Below are 18,818 nucleotides of genomic sequence, written 5' to 3' on the forward strand. Positions count from 1 at the left end.
CTGTTATCTGACAAATAACGGCGGGTGACGCATGTTCAGTGTACATCAGTTATCTGTGGAAAGCTAAGAATTGACATCAGAAATTGTTCTCGAAGCTGCTTGGGGGTGTGATATAAGCATCGGGTTCCATACATTACCATAGTATAGCTCAAATAGATCAAAGATTTGCATGTTCTACCATAAAAACAATTTGTTCTGTGATTATTCTCTGCCAGCAAGTATGTCAATGGAAAACAGATGATTATCTTCTACTACTTCCGAACCAAGGGATACAAAATGATGAAGAATTGTGTTTGCTGCAAACAAAACTCTGAGAACCTCAGTGTATATTTTCAAATGTTCTTGATATATATATATATATATATATATATATATATATATATATATACATACATACATACAAAAAAACAACAACTCTTAGATCTCTTAGATTACAGGGTTGCCTGGAGCCATAATAGAGCTAGCATAGGTAGAGGGGTGACATGAAGCACTCGATCCCCAAGGCAAAATCTGGAACATGGCAGCACAACTGTTCTGTATTATTTGTAGTATTGGTCTCATCATATGAGGAATAGAAACCTTTCTGGGTTTCTTAGATTTAGGGGCTTAATGAGCAACCACAGCTACTGCAACTCCGATAGTTCTGCTTATGTCTATAGACAAGCACATATAATACAATACATGCATGCACTTATGCCCTAGACCTAAGAAGACACTCAATCAATTATGACCCTATCCTCCAATATTGCGCGTTAAAGCGGTTATCCAGCATAAGTTGATTTTAGTACATACCTGGCAGACAGTAATGGACATGCTTAGGAAGGATCTGCGCTTGTCTTGGGCTGAATGACTATGTTGTGAGATTACCATAACACTGTGGTTAGCTTTCTGTGAACTTGTATTTCCTGTTTTCAGTTTTCTTATTTGCCTACAAATCCCATGATACCATTTTCCTCCTTCCCACACATAAGCCACCCCACCCATTGAAACATAAATGAGCTGCAGACCTGTGGTCTTCAATCAGGATGTCTACAGCTGTTGCAGATTGATCTCTCTCCCACCAAGCGATCGCTTCACCCATTGAATATACATTAATGCACTGACTATAATCCTATGACAACAAATGATACTTCTAATAACAACAGGGGAGACATCAGGTCACTGAAGGACTCAACCTGACAGGGCCTAAATGTAGTGCAGAACCATGTTTTGTACTGGGACATTACAGAAAAACAGGAGTCAATATGATACAGAGGGTGGGAGTCGGGGGGGGGGCAGTCATAGAGAGAACGAAGAAGTCAGATATATGTTAAACAGGATTTCAGACCAGTTTTAGAGAATAATTTTGCTAGGGAAAAAACACAATATTGCTCAAGTACAGGTAGTGGCAGGGATAGGTTAGAGACGGGTTAAAATAACTTTAGCTGTGTGAAAGCGAAAAAGGTGCAATATAATGAATATAAAAAATCCTTGTAGGTACAATGATTAACTCCCCTCATTGTCTGTAATGCAATCTCATGTTATAAGTCTCACCATAACCACCAAAACATGTATAGTACTTTAGTAATTTATATGTATACTTATTTAAGGCCAAAAAAATTTAAAAAATTTATATTTTTTTTATTGTGCACCACATTTAAATTGATTAAAATAAATAGCTAAATGATATGTTCCCCAAAATGGTATGCCAAAAAATTCAACTTGCCCTGCAACAAACTGGACCTCATATTACAACAAAATTACCAGTTGTTGGCTCCAGAATGCTTAACCAAAAAACTGAGAAATGTTGTGTTTCTAAAGGCAAAACATGGCTTCATCCCTTGAATGTTAATGTTGTTCTTATTATTGTTGTCATGACATGTCAAGAGCCAAATTAGGGGGACGCCACATGACCACCAACCTAAATAACACATAAAGACACTCCACAGCATTCTTTTATTGAGAAGGCCACAGCTTTAGTTAAGTGTTTATTCTTGTTAATAAATAACCTTAACATATAAACTTATAAGAAAAACACTTTGTCCTTGATAATAACCATTCTAGTAAATAAATCAGTATTGAAAATATGCATGTACATGTCTTTCTCTGTACATTTAGCACATAATATCTGCAATAGAACTAAGCAATAAAATCTACCAGTAACATGAATCGTGCTGTGGGTTTATTTACAGATTTCAACTCTTTTATTGCAGTCGGTTAAATTGTCAGTCCTGATCGACCAATGGCAGGGGATAGGAAGAGGTGGCTCCTATCCCTCAGGGTGATAGCACTGACCACCCTTATTTTCCAAAGCGATCGGGGCCAGTGACCCGATTGGCCCGGAATCACCGCAAATCGCCGATCTGAATTGACTGGTGATTTGTGGCGATCGCCAACATTGAGGGGGGGGGTGGTGTTTCAGGACCACCCTAGGCATTGCCACGGGATGCCTGCTGATAGTTATCAGAAGTCATCCCAGTCCGATCACCGCCCGGAGAGCAGTGGCGATCGGAAATATGGAGGGGGCACAGATACGCCCTCTGTCCTTAAGTAGCAGGACGCGAGAGTGTACCTGTACGCTCTCCATCCCCAACAAGTTAATATAATCTGCAAAAGGCCTAGGGAATGTTAACTAAGCTGCGAAGCATGCAGTGCATACCTCACTGCTCAGTGTACAAAACAGGAGTCCCTGATCCCAGTGTTATACCACACATAGAGACAGACAACACTATGGGACCTGTGTGACTGGGAGACCCAATTGCAGTTTTATGGTCCCACCCCCCATTCTCCCACTTCCAAAACTGATAATCCATGAGGCAGGTATCACCCAGAGCTTCTCCTGTAACATCAGAGGAGCGGTGTAGCAGAACTCACTATGAAAGGGCTAGATGGGAGCTTGCTCCACCAGTGTGCTAGATATGCCTTGCCATCCACCATAAGTAAAAAAAACTAGTGCCAAAACCATAGCAGACTCCGCCTATGGCACTGAAGATCTTAGCTAATGTTCTTGGTTTCATGACGTAGGTACTGGTATGCCGTAATGCGGAAACCAGGGGAGGTAGTGATTTTGTGGACCACTAACAGGTCTGTGTGGCTTCAGGTGGGGCAAAAAAACTCACGCAGATCCACAGGCAATTGGGGAGACTTTAGGGTCAGAACTCATGCAGCTGTACCTCTGTGACTGGGTGAAGTTCTTTTTTACGGTATGTCAATAGCTAAAGGAGATGTGAGGGGAAGAGATAAGTGGGGGTCGCATAGCAAAATCAGGAGTTGTGAAATTGACTGTTGAATGTGAACTGATCTTATGTCCCATTCGAGTCTAATCCTCCTAAAATGAATTTAACAATTTACTCATTTCTAGTAATAATATGAAAGGAAGAAGTAAGAGGCATAGATAGCAAGAGAAGAAACCGACCTATAAATAATATAATGTAATCAATCAATACTATAAGTTTATGTAAGGACATTTAGAGCACATACTACTGTATTGTAATAACAAGTTATAACTATACAAAGTGTAAACTGTTCTTGGTGCAATTTGTTCCTCCACATTTTAATCTCATGGTTATCTACAGCAGAATGATTAGAGAAAACACTTCACTCATGGCCCTGACATATATTTCCATCAAGTCCCTCGCCTATTTTTCCTGCTCCTATATTTGAATAAAAGACCACATATTACAATCACACCCACCGCGATAAGTCTAGCCCTAGATCTGGCACTTTCATTAAAGATTTATAGGATGGGGACTCCATAGTGGTATGAATTGATTACTTGACACTTTTATGACATCCTATAATACAGTTGGGATGTTCCAGTCTATTAGACTTACCAGCAAAGAATGAATTGAGAAATGTCACAAAGTGTAAAATAAACAGCAGGACATTATTTTCTCCACTCTTATGCATAGCTTAGGTCATCCAATCCTTTTAAGAGCCCATACCGATTCTCTGTTGCCTTGTAAGACTGAAGCGAGTAAACATTGCTTCATTTTCTACCACTTCCAAATGCATTTGCTTTTATGAGATGAGAGCGTTCTTCATGCACTGAAAGTTATTATCTGCAAAGGATTTATGTTGTAACAGTTATTAATGCCTTAAAGGAAACCTGTCACTTTGAACAGGCAGCCTGATCTACCAGAAGCATGTTATAAAGCAGGAAGAGCTGAGCAAACTGATATAGTGTTGAAGAAAGTTTTAGGAAAAAAATTATTTTATTCATTTAAACCTCAACTCATTAAAAGCTTAGGAGTCAAGTGATATGTTCTATTCAATGATTGACAGCTATTTCTGTATGCGTGCTCACATAGGTAAGTTGATCACTCATTCTTATTGTAATGCTCATCTGTCCATGAAGAAGACATCCTAAGCAAACTGAATCCGTAGACCCTGTGTTCTGTCAGAACTTTACTAAAAGCTGTGTTCAGCTAGAAATTAAACTTCAGACAGTCCAGTTAAGTAGAACTTACCAAAATAACATCAGCTACATGGGAGAAAGGAGAAGGAGAAAGGAACACATGATCTCAGAGAATTCCCCCATAATGCCTCCCAAATCCCAGCAAATCAAGCCCAAGTCCAGCAGCCATTTTAGAGATAGCAGGTGTTAGGTGAAGAGCTCTGTGAGGGACATTAAGCAGAGGACAACACAGATAAGAAGAGGAGCACACATGCTGTATATAATAATTGTAGTAAGGTGTAATATAGCTTTAACTTGCTATATTCATGTGCTGGGGTATATTTTTTTATTGTTTTTATATTTTGTTTTTATTTGTTGTCTGTGTCATGGAACCCATGCAAACACAGAGAGAACATGCAAACTCTTTGCAGATGTTGTTCTTGGTAGATTTGAACCCAGGACTTCAGTTCTGCAAATGGGCTGCTGTGCTGATGTAGACAATAGTTCATTTTCTGAAGACACATTTTCAGGTTACAGCTAACTCGGGGTTCCAGCAGCAGGGCAACCTGTCATCAGTTCATTTTAGAGGGACCCTTTTCACAATAAAAATGACAACCTCTTTAATCCCCTATATAATCTCTCAATCTTTGTAATGCTCTGTGTATTTTCCAAGGGCTCTCAATTATGCACTACGCATTTTAAATGGATTTTCAACTATTCTAATAGGGTTATTATAAGAACCAATCTCTGTGCTATAATATGCTATAACATTCATGCTTAGGCTTATGGTTTTCAGATAGCATATTTACATGCAAGTCATCCACTAACAAGGACTTGAGATTAGATGAGTACTTGATCTGGGGGAACGCCATTAAAGATGCAGGTCACATATTGTGAAACAAGTGCTTGGAGTGCTGAGCAGTAAAAGAGGTGAGATAGACAGATACCAAGAGATAGGTCATGAAACCTTCAGTGCCAGACTGTTAGTGAAGAAAGGAAAACACAGCTATAGGAGACACATAAAGAAACGTCAGCACATAATACCACATGTCCTCAACTTGAAGAAACATGTCACTTGTTGCCACCAATGAGGTGTGGATGTGGTCTTCACAACTACAACACTTCATATAACAATAATATCAATGTCATAGTTGTTTCAGCCGTCCCTGACAGTTGGGACAGTCAGGGCTGGATTAAGAAATTGTAGGCCCCTGGGCTACAGCTACTGTGAGGCCCCCTCCAACCAGTGTCCTGCCCCCCACCCGCCATGACACTCCACTGCCACACCCCCAAGCAAAAACTTGGTAAACTTGTTAACTATTGATGAAGCAATCATATAAAACATGACATCCAGCCCCATCTGTCACTGTGAATGATTACAAAGCAACTAGTTTTGAAACAGCTCCTCAAACTTTTTCTGTCATCTTTTTGAACAAGGGAGGGACACTGTCACATACTTTTTGTAACTACCGTATATACTCCAGTATAAGCCGACCCGAGTATAAGCCGAGACCCCTAATTTCAACCCAAAATCCCAGGAAAAGTTATTGACTCGAGTATAAGCCTAGGGTGGGAAATACCTCATCCCCCCCTGTCATCATCCAGACCCGTCATTAACATCCTCATCATCATCCCCTTGTCATCATCCCACACATCCCCCCTTCATCATCCCCTTATCATCCCACACATCCCCCCTTCATCATCCCCTTGTCATCATCCCACACATCCCCCCTTCATCATCCCCTTGTCATCATCCCACACATCCCCCCTTCATCATCCCCTTATCATCCCACACATCCCCCCTTCATCATCCCCTTATCATCCCGCACATCCCCCTTCATCATCCCCTTATCATCCCACACATCCCCCCTTCATCATCCCCTTGTAATCATCCCACACCCCCCCTTCATCATCCCCACCCCCCTTCATCATCCTCTTCTCATCATTCGCCCTCAGTGGTCTTCAACCTGCGGACCTCCAGAGGTTTCAAAACTACAACTCCCAGCAAGCCCGGGCAGCCATCGGCTGTCCGGGCTTGCTGGGAGTTGTAGTTTTGAAACCTCCGGAGGTCCGCAGGTTGAAGACCACTGCGGCCTTCAACATCATCCAGCCCCCTCTCACCCCCTTTAGTTCTGAGTACTCACCTCCGCTCGGCGCTGGTCCGGTCCTGCAGGGCTGTCCGGAGAGGAGGTGGTCCGGTGAGGAGGTGGTCCGGGCTGCTATCTTCACCGGGGGCGCCTCTTCTCCGCGCTTCCGGCCCGGAATAGAGGCGTTGCCTTGACAATGACGCAGGAGTACGTTGGCAATGAACGCACCTCTGCGTCGTTGTCACGGCAACGTGACTATTCTGAGGCCGGGCCCGAAGCGCTTAGAAGAGGCCTCCCCGGTGAAGATAGCAGCCCGGAACCACTATCCCACCGGACCACCTCCTCACCGGACAGTCCTGCAGGACCGGACCAGCGCCGAGCGGAGGTGAGTATTCAGAACTAAAGGGGGGTGAGAGGGGGCTGGATGATGTTGAAGGCCGCAGTGGTCTTCAACCTGCGGACCTCCGGAGGTTTCAAAACTACAACTCCCAGCAAGCCCGGACAGCCGATGGCTGCCCGGGCTTGCTGGGAGATGTAGTTTTGAAACCTCTGGAAGTCCGCAGGTTGAAGACCACTGCGGGTGGGGGGAGTTCACTCGAGTATAAGCCGAGGGGGGTGTTTTCAGCACGAAAAATCGTGCTGAAAAACTCGGCTTATACTCGAGTATATACGGTATCTTATATATTACTGTATCAATTTACATCGGCTTCCTGCGTGTGGTTAAATGATAAAACAACAAACAGAGCGATAATATGGTCCCTTCAGAAATATGTGGAAGGTGACACATGAGCCAAAGTTGTTGTGTGGGGGTGAGGGCCTGAGCAGCAGCTGATGCGAGGGGTGCCATGAGTCACAGTCTCTATAAATGGGACCATGAACATCAGTCTATATGGAAGGGGGCTTCAGTATCTGCCTATAATATGGCCATTGAGCAGTAGTGTGTGTGAGGGGGGCCATGATTAACAGTCTATGTAAATATGAGGCCATGAGTAACAGTATTTGTGAGAAGAAGAGCCATGATCAGCAGTCTTTTTGAGGAGGAAAACCATTAGCAGCAGAGTATGTAAGACCATTAGCTCCATTCTATGTGAGGGGGTATATAAGCACAAAAAATGGTAGAAAAAAGGGTGGGCTACCCACTCCAGTGTGAACAGATTCCCAGACGATCATGCATTTTAGCAGCAGGAGAACTTGGACCACATAGAATGGGCCTTATCCCATAAGTAGACTAGAGGAAAGAAAATATGGTGCCTCGAACTCATCCACAACAAAAAAGTGCTTGTGAAAATAAAAACATTTTTATTTAATAGGAATGCATTAAAAAATGAACAAAATGGACAAAAAGTATGAAGATAAAAGAAAAAGCAGAACACCAAGATGTTTGAAGCTACATGTAGCTCCTAGTCCTGGCAGGGCCATAACTAAGAGCCATGACTACATGTAGCTCAAAACACACTGGAGTTTCACTTTTTTCTTTCCATTTTTTTGTCCATTTTTTCATCTTCAAATGCCTACCTACAGTATTAAACCAAAATGTTTTAATTCTCACAAGCACTTTTTGTCGTGGAGGAGCTGGAGGCACCATCTTTCCTTTCCTCTAGGGTATATGAGCAGTACTCTATATGGGGGGCATGAGCAGCTTTCTATTAAAAAGGGAAACCTATGACCAGTGGGCCCAGTGGGTCTTATTAAGATGATTAGGGTAATAGTCTTAGGTCTTAGTGGTCACCATAAAGGTCTTAATGGTCACAGTGGCTCAAATATTTCTAATAGTACTCTCACACTCTCTTCAAGCTGGGGTTTGCACTAAAGATGATGTTATTGACGTTCTTCCAGCGCAAACTCACTGTACCATCATGGCTGCTAGCGATTGGAATGTTATTGTTGGTTATGTGCAATGAAAAGGTCAGACAATGTGATGAAACAGTATATTCTACCACAAGGGAGACACAGTTGTTAAACATTAAAAAATAGTTAGACTTGTGGCTGGTGAATGGCAACCCATGTAACCACAGTACCTGGAGCTGGTCCACTTTACTCTAGCTCTTCATTTTCCTTTATTTCCCTTGCCTTTCTCCCTGGAGCAGGATGTATGTGAATCCTGGTAGAGCTCAGAGGTTTCATAATATATCAACTTGTCACCCCAGTTTTGGTCTTCCCATGTTCTGCAAATATTCATACTTCAAAACATCCTCGTCCTAGAGAAGCTAGCTCTTCATTAAGTAAACTTCCTCTTAGTAGAGAGGCTAGACCATAGCAAACTATTTTATTCCCTCTGGAAGATTCCAGTTTGTAAGTGCATGTGTTAACTCTTCATTGATTATAGCTGTGACTGGTATATTACAGTTACAGTGGTATCAACAGTATTTATAAAACCTTTTCAAATAATGTAAATGAAAGCATAACATTACAGACATCATAAATACATATAAAACATAGCATTTGCCAGACTACATTGAATCACAGAGATTGATTAGCATAGTGTCCCAGAGCAGTAACACCTCCGCTACTTGAACTCTGTTCTGGTGGTTGGAGTTCCTCAAGGTGCCAATTCTATTATAGGTTTGAGTCCTAATGTAGTTCTGATAATTGTATTTTTTTGTGTTTTTCTGTGTTATCAGCATACTTTAACTTTAATTGCTGTGCAAGGGTTAACATTTTTTTTTTTTTTTTTACTGTACCAGCTAGTGAATAGCCACATATCTCTTGCAGCCAATCAGGGAAGTCATCCTTGTTGTCACCCTACCCCTCTGGGATAGAGAAGAAAATCACAACTGTCAGTTAGTCACATGTTCTTTGCAGCCAATAAGAGAAGCCATCCTTGTTGCCACCCTACCCATCTGTGCAGTTCTGATGCTCATGTGTTTACTGAATGAACTTTTTGAGGGCAACCAGGGGTCACTTTGGGCACTTTGACTGATGCCCTGTGTTCTCTTACACCTTTCTATCATATCTAGGAGTAACATTTTCTATTAATTTGTGTCACAGTAGCTCTTCCATAGAATAGGACAAGGCGGATATAATTTTTTCTTTACATGCATCAATAACCCTGGGCACCTAAGACTCACTGGTTCCGCAGTGATCCTTCCTTGGACCACTTTTGGTAGGTTGTAACCACTGCATACCAGGGACATCTCACAACGCCTGATGTTTTTGAGACCTAGTCATCTAGCCATCGCTATTTGGCCCTTGTCAACATTTCTCAGATCCTTGCACTGGTCCGTTTTTGCTGTTGCCAACATATACACTTCAAGACTGACTGATCACTTGTGACTAATATACTCCATAGACATCAATTTAACAAAATAATCAACACGGTTCACTTAATCTGTCATTTGTTTTAAGGTTATGGGTTATGGTTGATCGGTGTATGTGAGAAAACAGTCCCGCAATCTCTTGCAGCCTCCAAGTCACGTGACAACCAGGTTACCATTCTGTCAACTAAACATTACATTTAAGCCATTCATGTTGAATAGGACAGGCTGTCATCACAGTAAACGGCATCGAATAAATGTCCATTCATTCCATGAAATGCAAGCCTGTTGTATGATGAAAAGAATTGTTTGAGCTTGACCCAAGTAACCCTGCCTGCTATTCTGGCTCACGCCATATAAAATTATGATGGTCTAGTATTACTCTTTTACTCAGCAAGACAGCTGAACGTGAGGAGCATGAATGCTGCCCAGAGTGATCCACAGCAACAGGGGGGAGAAACTGAAGAAAAAGGCTAAGGGTCTGTTCACACATTGCAGTTAAAGCATAATTACATAGCCATATTGTGCTATGATTACTGCAAAAGTGTTTCAAAATGCCCTTGTTTTGCTATTATTTTGCAAAAACCACAGTGTTTGGACATGTTATTACTGTAATGATTGCAGTAACCCGTTGTGTTACCTCAACATGTGAATAGACCCTTAAAGGGGTACTCAGGTGGAAAACAATTATTTTTTAAATCAACTGGTGTCAAAAAGTGAAACAGATTTGTAAATTACTTCCAGTAATTATCAGCTGCTGTATGCTCCACACAAAGTTCTTTTCTTTTTGAATTTATTTTCTGTCTGACCACAGTGCTCTCTGCTGACACCACTGTCCATGTCAGGAACTGTTCAGAGCAGGAGAGGTTCGCTATGGGGATTTGTTCCTGCTCTGGATAGTTCCTGACATGAGGTGTCAGCAGAGAGCACTGTGGTCAGACAGAAAGCTGATAAGTACTGGAAGTAGGGATGAGGGAATCGAGTCTGACGAATCCAATTTCGTTACGAATTTCAGGAAAAATTTGCTTCGCAACAAATCCGAAAATTGCCGCGATTCGATCTGACAAATCGCTTCATTAAACTCCATTTAGTGCGGTCCAGGCTCATGGGCATCTAAAAATGGCAGATCCACATGTGAGGACATGGGGCAAGGAATCCTTGGAAGGCAGAAACAAGGGTAGGCGGGGTGACCCTGAATCACATGCAGCATGCAGCCTATCAGCAGCCAGCCACCCCTGTGATGTCACAGCCCTATATAATCGGCAGTCATCTTGCGGCCAGTTACTCACTTCAGCGTTTTATTTCAGAGAGAGTGTTTCATTGCAAAGAGAGATAGAGCATTGTGTGCTTTGCTCAGAAAAACAGCTTGACAGCAGCAAATCACTGCATAAAGGCACTGACAGAGAGAGAGAGAGAAAGTACACTTTTGGGTGTAATACACAGTAGCCCTCATTTACTAATGTCAACCAGACTCTTTTTGTAGGGTTGTGCAACCAAATTTGTGTCGCATAGCCCATGCGACACAAATTTGGTTGCACAATCCGACAAAATATATCATCACTCCGAGTGTTTTTTAAACCCGTCAAAATGGACGTGTTTATCACAAAAAGGGGTGTGTTCCCGACAAAAAAGAAAAAACACTCGGAGTATGATGAAAAACTCACAGGAAAACCTGTGAATTTTTCTTCACCAAAACCCGACAGCTCTGAGCTGTCGGGAAATGACTCAAAACTGACTAAATCCTACCCCCATCATGGAACAGGGTCTGTTCCATGTTGGGGGTAGTAGTACAGGGGCTAAGGGGTTGATCGCATCAGGTCTCACTTCTGAGACCCGATCCAATCAAAGGTTATTAAGCAGGGGAGTGGGCGGCATGCTCCGCCCCCCAGCGATGTACGATGTATTTTACTTTCATTTTCAAATTCCCCGCCAGGATCCCTGAATGGCCCGTACTGAGGAGCCATTCAGGGATCCCGGCAGGGTTCTCAAATAGAAGAGCTGCGGTGGAGAAAGATATATAGAATCGCTGGGGGAAATGTATATGTTCCCACAGCTTCTATATATCTTGTCCCCCGACCCCCGCACAGCGCATGTTATATATGCCCCCCTGCACAGCGCATGTTATATATGCCCTGCACAGCACATGTTATATGTGCCCCGCACAGCTCATGTATATATGTCCCCTGCACAGTGCATGTAAATATGTCCCCCGCACAGCACATCTATATATATGCCCCGCACAGCGCATGTATATATGTCCCCCGCACAGCGCATGTTATATATTCCCCGCACAGCGCATGTATATATGTCCCCCGCACAACGCATGTATATATGCCCCGCACAGCGCATGTATATATGTCCCCCGCACAGCGCATTTATATATGTTCCCCGCACAGCGCAATGACATGCCCCGCACAGCGTAATCATAAGCTCCCGGTAGCGCCATCATTGACAAGCATTTTCTTAGCAGAGCATCTCTCCGGGAACCTGCTGCCCGATGCTCTACTAATGCTCCGCTTGTGAGTGATAGAGCTTCAGAGGCATATGTGTATAGAAGCGAAGTTGGGACCATACATACAAGCATTATCTGGTCCCCACTTCGCTTCTATACACAATCCTCCTGAGTACAAACACCACAGCTGTCTCATCGCCTCCCCCATCCCCAGTGTTATAAATACGCAAAAAATGAGCCCTCATACCGCCCCATACACAGAAAAATAAAAAAAGTTATAGGGGTCACTAGAGGAAAAATTTTCCTGCATGTAGTTATGATTTTTTCGAGAAGTACGACAAAATCAAACCTATATAAGTAGGGTATCATTTTAATCGTTTGGACCTACAGAATAAAGATAAGGTGTCATTTTCACCGAAAAATTTACTGTTTAGAAACGGAAGCCCCCAAAAGTAAAAAAAATGGCGTTTTTTTTTCAATTTTGTCTCACAGTGATTTTTTTACCGTTTTGCCATAGATTTTTGGGTAAAATGACTGATGTAATTACAAAGTAGAATTGGTGGCGCAAAAAATAAGCCAGCATATGGATTTTTAGGTGCAAAATTGAAAGAGTTATGATTTTTTAAAGGTAAGGAGGAAAAAACGAAAAGGAAAAAACGGAAAAATGCTGAGTCCTTAAGGGGTTAAGGTGCTGGTCCCCAGTTACAGAAATTCCTCTGCATTAGACCACAAGTAAGTATTGAGGATATGCATTAGCTAAAACGTAACTTTCCTTAGGATAAAATATTTGGACCCAGCATTTTTGGGAAACCTAACAAAAGGAAAAGTATTAAAAAAAAACCTTGTGCCATCTACATCTCCAAGTATTGATGCGATGCAAAGACCTCTAATAGGTGGAACAACGTATGGTCCATTGTAACAGGTGGTAGTAAAATCTTCCCCTGTAAGGCCCCACTTTCACACTATTAATTCCCTTCTTGGCAAGTTACCCGTCCAAAAAAGCATGGCCCCTTACAGGAACCTCTCCTAATTTCCAACTAAAAACCCTGGGAAATGGGAGTGTTTGTTGGTGGAAATAGGGCGAGGTGCCTGTGTGGGGCCGCCTTTTTAGGGCTAGTAACACTTGCAAATAAGGGAATTAATAGTACGAGAGTAGGGCCTTACAAGGGAAGATTTTACCCCCACCTGCAACAATGGATCATACATTGGTGGAAATAGGGAGAGGTTCCTGTGTGGGGATGCCTTTTACGGGTAAGTAACACCTGACAAAAAGGGGATTAATAATGCGAGAGTAGGGCCTTACAGGGGAAGTTTTTACCCCCACCGATTACAATGGACCATAAGTTGTTCCCTTCCACCTTTTAGAGGTCTTTGCATCACATCAATACTTGGTGGTGTAGGTGTCACATGGTGTTTTTTGCACACATTTCCTTTTGTTAAATAAAATAAAAATTTTGGTACATATATTTTATCCTAAGAATATTATTAAAAGTTAAGTTTTACGCAATGCATATCCTCAATACTTACTTGTGCACACTAACACTTTTATAAAAATAGACCATTTTCTTCTGCCTACCTTCCTCAGCTACTATTCTTACCCTGCCACCTGCATGATGCCACACATCTGATGCCAAGTTCTCCTTCTTTCACCCACCTTCTTCACCGGCTACTGGTATTGCCACCCACCGCCTCACTCTGTCACCGGGTCACTTTCTGGACTCATGATGCTGCTGATGCCACCTCCATTCTGCCACCATATGTTCTCCTCATGCTGATGCCAGCTCCAGGCTGTCTCATTCTGCCACCATATGTTCTCCTCATGTTGATGCCAGCTCCAGGCTGTCTCATTCTGCCACCATATGTTCTCATGCTGATGCCAGCTCCAGGCTGTCTCATTCTGTCACCATATTTTCTCCTCATGCTGATGCAGCTCCAGGCTGTCTCATTCTGCCACCATATGTTTTCTTCATGCTGATGTCAGCTCCAGGCTGTCTCATTCTGCCACCATATGTTCTCCTCATGCTGATGCCAGCTCCATGTTGTCATTCAGCCACTTTATGATCTCTTCATGCTGCCGCCACCTCCAGGCTGTGTCATTCAGCCACTATATGGTCTCCACATGCTGCTGCCACCTCCAGGCTGTGTCATTCAGCCACTATATGGTCTTCTTATGCTACCACCACCTCCAGGTTGTGTCTTTCAGCCACTATATGGTCTCCTCTTGCTGCTGCCAACTCCAGGCTGTGTCATTCTGACAGATTATGGTCTCCTCATGCTGCTGCCACCTCCAAGCAGTGTCGCTGTGCCGCCATGGTGTCTCCTCATGCTGCTGGCACATTAAATAAAACCTTTTAGGTTCATCTATTTGAAATCTTCAATTTAAATGTTAAAAAATAGCTTTAATCTTTTCAATTGGGAGGCCCTATGGTCCCGTCAGGCTGTTGCCAATTCCAAGCTTTGTCATTCAGCCACTATCAGGCTGTGTCATTCTGCCAGATTATTGTCTCCTCATGCTGCTGCCACCTCCAGGCTGTGTCACTGTGCCGCCATGTGGTCTCCTCATGCTGCTGACACATTAAATAAAACTTTTTAGGTTCATCTTTTTGAAATCTTCCATTTAAATGTTAGAAATATATTTAATCTTATCAATTGTGGGGCCCTATGGTCAGGCTTTTGCCACCTCCAGGCTGGGTGATTCAGCCACTATATGGTCTCCTCATGCTGCCGCCTTCTCCAAGCTGTGTCTTTCAGGCACTATATGGTCTCCTCATGCTGCCGCCTTCTCCAAGCTGTGTCTTTCAGCCACTATGTGGTCTTCTCATGCTGCCGCCACCTCCAGGCTTTGTCATTCTGATGCCATTTGGTCTCCTCATACTGATGCCACCTCCAGGCTTTGTCATTGTGCTGCTCTTCAACAGTGATTCTAATAGTGACGCCTGTAATCGGCATGCCATACTGAATAACAGTATTATTTCACTAACACTGCACAGTCTCTATGAGTGTTGTGACAAGGCAAAGTGTTCTACACCCCTATTGAGTCTCTCTGTAGCCCAGAAATAGATGTTTGTAATAGCGATTCACCACAAATAAATTCGGATCAAACCAAATTTTTTCAGAAAATTCGTTGAAACGACCGAATAGAATCTTTCAAAAATTCGCACATCTTTAACTGGAAGGATCAAGATTTTTATATAGAAGTAATTTACAAATCTATTTAACATTCTGGCACCAGTTGATTAAAAAAAAAAAAATTCTGCCTTAGTACCCCTTTAAGAGAAAAGGCTTATCTATTCTAGATCCATGGCAAGGTCCAGCAACTTGCAAAGACTTTGCGTTAGGAATCAACCTGAATTTAATAGCTATGCTGTTAATTTTTCCTTAGGTCATTATTCTACATATTATGAGCAATGAAGAGTATTGATGTAACTATTTTTAGTAAACCATTAAAATGTTAAAATGTGCTAAAATGTTTGCATGATTGAATACATTTTGTTATGTGGATATAGGGGATGTAGAAGCTGCTGGAGCACCCAGTCTTTCTGCCACATAGGAAAATGCCAATATTATAAATAACAAATGGTAAGATTATTGTTGTTGTTATTATTACAACATTATTATTGCAACATTATTATTATTATTATTAATTATTTCAGAGCAAAATTATAAAATGTCCATATAAGAAACAAGAGTGAAGTAAATGACAAACTGGAAAGAGTAAGAGAGGACCCTGCCCATGAGGCTTACAATCTACAAGGTGAAGGAAGCAGCAGTTCATAGTGCAGTACCGTTACAGTAGGATTTTTGTGGGTTGTAGGATTTTCTGAATCGATGGGTTTTCAGATTGTCTTTGCAGATTTCAACTGTAGATAAGAGTCTGAGTTGTCAATTAAGTGAGTTCCAGAATATGGAAAAAGGAAGGTAGTAGTCTTGGAAATGGTTCGGTAAGCAGCAGATGAGAGAAGAGCACTGAAGGAGGCCTTTAGACGGTCAGGAATTATGTGAGGGGAATGATGAGGTTAAAGATGCACCCCGGGGAAAGGTTGTGGACAGTCTTGTATGTTAACAGCTTAAACTGAATTCACTTGGCAATGGCAGCCAGTGAATGGATTGGCAGAGGGTAGATTCTGAGAGGAAGGAGATTGGAGGGTGGCATGGGTGCTAAATGAAAGACAGCTGCAATAATGCAAATGGAGGAGATGAGGAGGGTATGCACTAGTATTTTTGTCGAAGTTGAAAAAGTAATGAGATGTTTTAGATTTAAAAGGGGTATTCTGGGAATTTTTTTTATTTGACTATGCTACAGGGGCTGTAAAGTTAGTGTAGTTCATAATATAGTGTCTGTAACTGTGTGTGATGGTTTTCTCACAATTCTTCTGTGATTTTTACCCCACTATTTATTTTTAACAGCATACAAAATGACTGTTGTCTCGGATTTTTCCCAGCTTGCAATGCAGCCGAGACCTGACTCACTAGTCAGCTGATGACAGGGAGCCTGTCTGCTTCAATGGGTGTAGGGATCGCTTGGTGGGAGAGAGATCAATCTGCAATGAATGCAACAGCTGTATGCACCCTGATTGAAAACCACTGGTCTTTTGTTTCAATTGGTGGGGTGGCTGATGTGTGGGAGGGAGGAAAATGGAATTGTGGGATTTGTAGTCAAAAAAAGAAAAGTCTAACAGGAAATACAAGTTCACAAAAAGCTAGCCACAGTATTATGGTAATCTCATGACATAGCCATTTAGCCCCAAGACAAGCGCAGATCCTTCCTAAGCATGTCCATAAATGTCTGACAGGTACATACTAAAATCACCTTATGGTGGATGACCCCTTTAAGCAGAACATGTTGAGGGCTAGGATGTAGTGTTTAAGATGAGATAAGGGCTTGGTTGTAAGATTTTAGATGAGGGCTATGAAGTATGGTTTGAAATGAGATGAGGACTTGGATGTATGGTTTTTGATAAGAGGAGGGTTGGATGTATGGTTTCAGATGAGATGGGGGCTTGGATGTATGGTTTTTGATAAGATGAGGGCTTGGATGTATGGTTTTGGATGAGATGGGGGTTTGTATGTTTAGTTTTAGATGAGAGGAGGGCTTGGATGTATGGTTTTAGATGAGATGGGGGCTTGGATGTATGTTTTTTGATAAGATGAGGGCTTGGATGTATGGTTTGGGATGAGATGAGGGCTTGTATGTATAGTTTTAGATGAGATGGGGGCTTGGAAATATTTTTTGAAAAACAAAGCAAAATCAAGATTATCCTAAAACAGAGGATGTATGGGACTGGGGAGAGAGTGGAACCATTGACTGTGATTTTTAATTTGGATAGGTGGGTGAGATGGGAGAATGATAATTAATTCTATGATCGCTATGTTGAGTTTTGAAAAACGGGAGGAGGAAAAAAAAAAAAAAAACACTCTGAGATCCTTGATAGCAGAGAGATGACTTCTGTGCCAGAGACGTAGATCTCAGAATCATCAGTAGTCATAAGGTTGATTGTGTTGAGGGTGACAAGCCCCTTGACTGTCCACAGACTGCAACTACATCCATGGATGGTTAAAGGGGTACTCCGGTGCTTAAACATCTCATCCCCTATCCAAAGGATAGGGGATATGATGCCTGATCGCGGGAGTCCCACCGCTGGGGACCCCCGGGATCTTGCACACGGCACCCCGTTTATAATCAGTCCCCGGAGTGTGTTCGCTCCGAGTCTGATTACCGGCGACCACAGGGCCGACGGCGTGTGACTTCACGCCTCCGCCCTTGTGTGACATCAAGCTCCGCCCCTCAATGCAAGCCTATGGGAGGGGCGGAATTGCTGTCACGCCCCCTCCCATAGGCTTGCATTAAGGGGCGGAGCGTGACGTCACACGGGGGCGGAGGCGTGACATCACATGCCGTCGGCCCTGTGGTTGCCGGTAATCAGACCTGGAGGGAACACGCTCCGGGGACTGATTATAAACAGGGAGCCGCGTGCAGGATCACGGGGGTCCTTTGGATAGGGGATAAGATGTCTAAGCACTGTAGTACCCCTTTAAGGTGGTGGTAACCACTGTTTTTGAAGGGGAGTGACATTGAGGCTCTACCCATTCAACATTAAGCCTAAACCTAGTCAGTCTAATCCCTCATTAGTATTTCGGGTGCAGAAATTAACACATAAACCATGGGGTAGCAGCCCAACATGGATAACCATGCCAAGTGATAACCAGGTAACCATTCTGTCAGCAAAATATTACATTTTTGTTTGCTCTAGTTCAGTGTTTCCCAATCAGAGTGCCTTCAGTTGATGCAAAACTACAACTCCCAGCATGCCCGGAGAGCTAAAGGCTGCCCAAGCATGCTGGGAATTGTAGTTTTGCAACAACTGGAGGCACACTGGTTGGGAAACACTACTCAAGTTGAATGGGACAAGTTGTTATCACAGTAAACGGCATAGAATAGATGTCCATTCATTTCATGAAATGCAAGTTTGTTGTAGGATGAAAAGAATAGTTTGAGCTTGACCCAAGTAACCCAGCCTGCTATTCTGGCTCACACAATATAAAATTATGATGGGCTTGTATTACTCTTTTACTCAGCAAGACAGCTGAACGTGAGGAGCATGAATGCTGAGAGATCCACAGCTACGGAGGGGGGAGAGATGGAAGACTAA

At 42.7% G+C, this 18,818-nt stretch overlaps 1 long non-coding RNA gene across 1 annotated transcript in view; it reads left to right on the plus strand.

Moving 5' to 3' along the window:
- Positions 1-18,818, plus strand: part of LOC130282232 (uncharacterized) — a 183,682-nt gene that overhangs the window by 51,379 nt on the left and 113,485 nt on the right. Inside the window, exon 3 of the long non-coding RNA XR_008846293.1 lies at positions 15,675-15,747. This is a non-coding gene — a long non-coding RNA (uncharacterized LOC130282232). The remainder of the gene's footprint in view (positions 1-15,674; positions 15,748-18,818) is intronic.

This window comes from Hyla sarda, chromosome 7 (assembly GCF_029499605.1).
Source record: "Hyla sarda isolate aHylSar1 chromosome 7, aHylSar1.hap1, whole genome shotgun sequence".
Lineage (NCBI taxonomy): Eukaryota > Metazoa > Chordata > Amphibia > Anura > Hylidae > Hyla > Hyla sarda.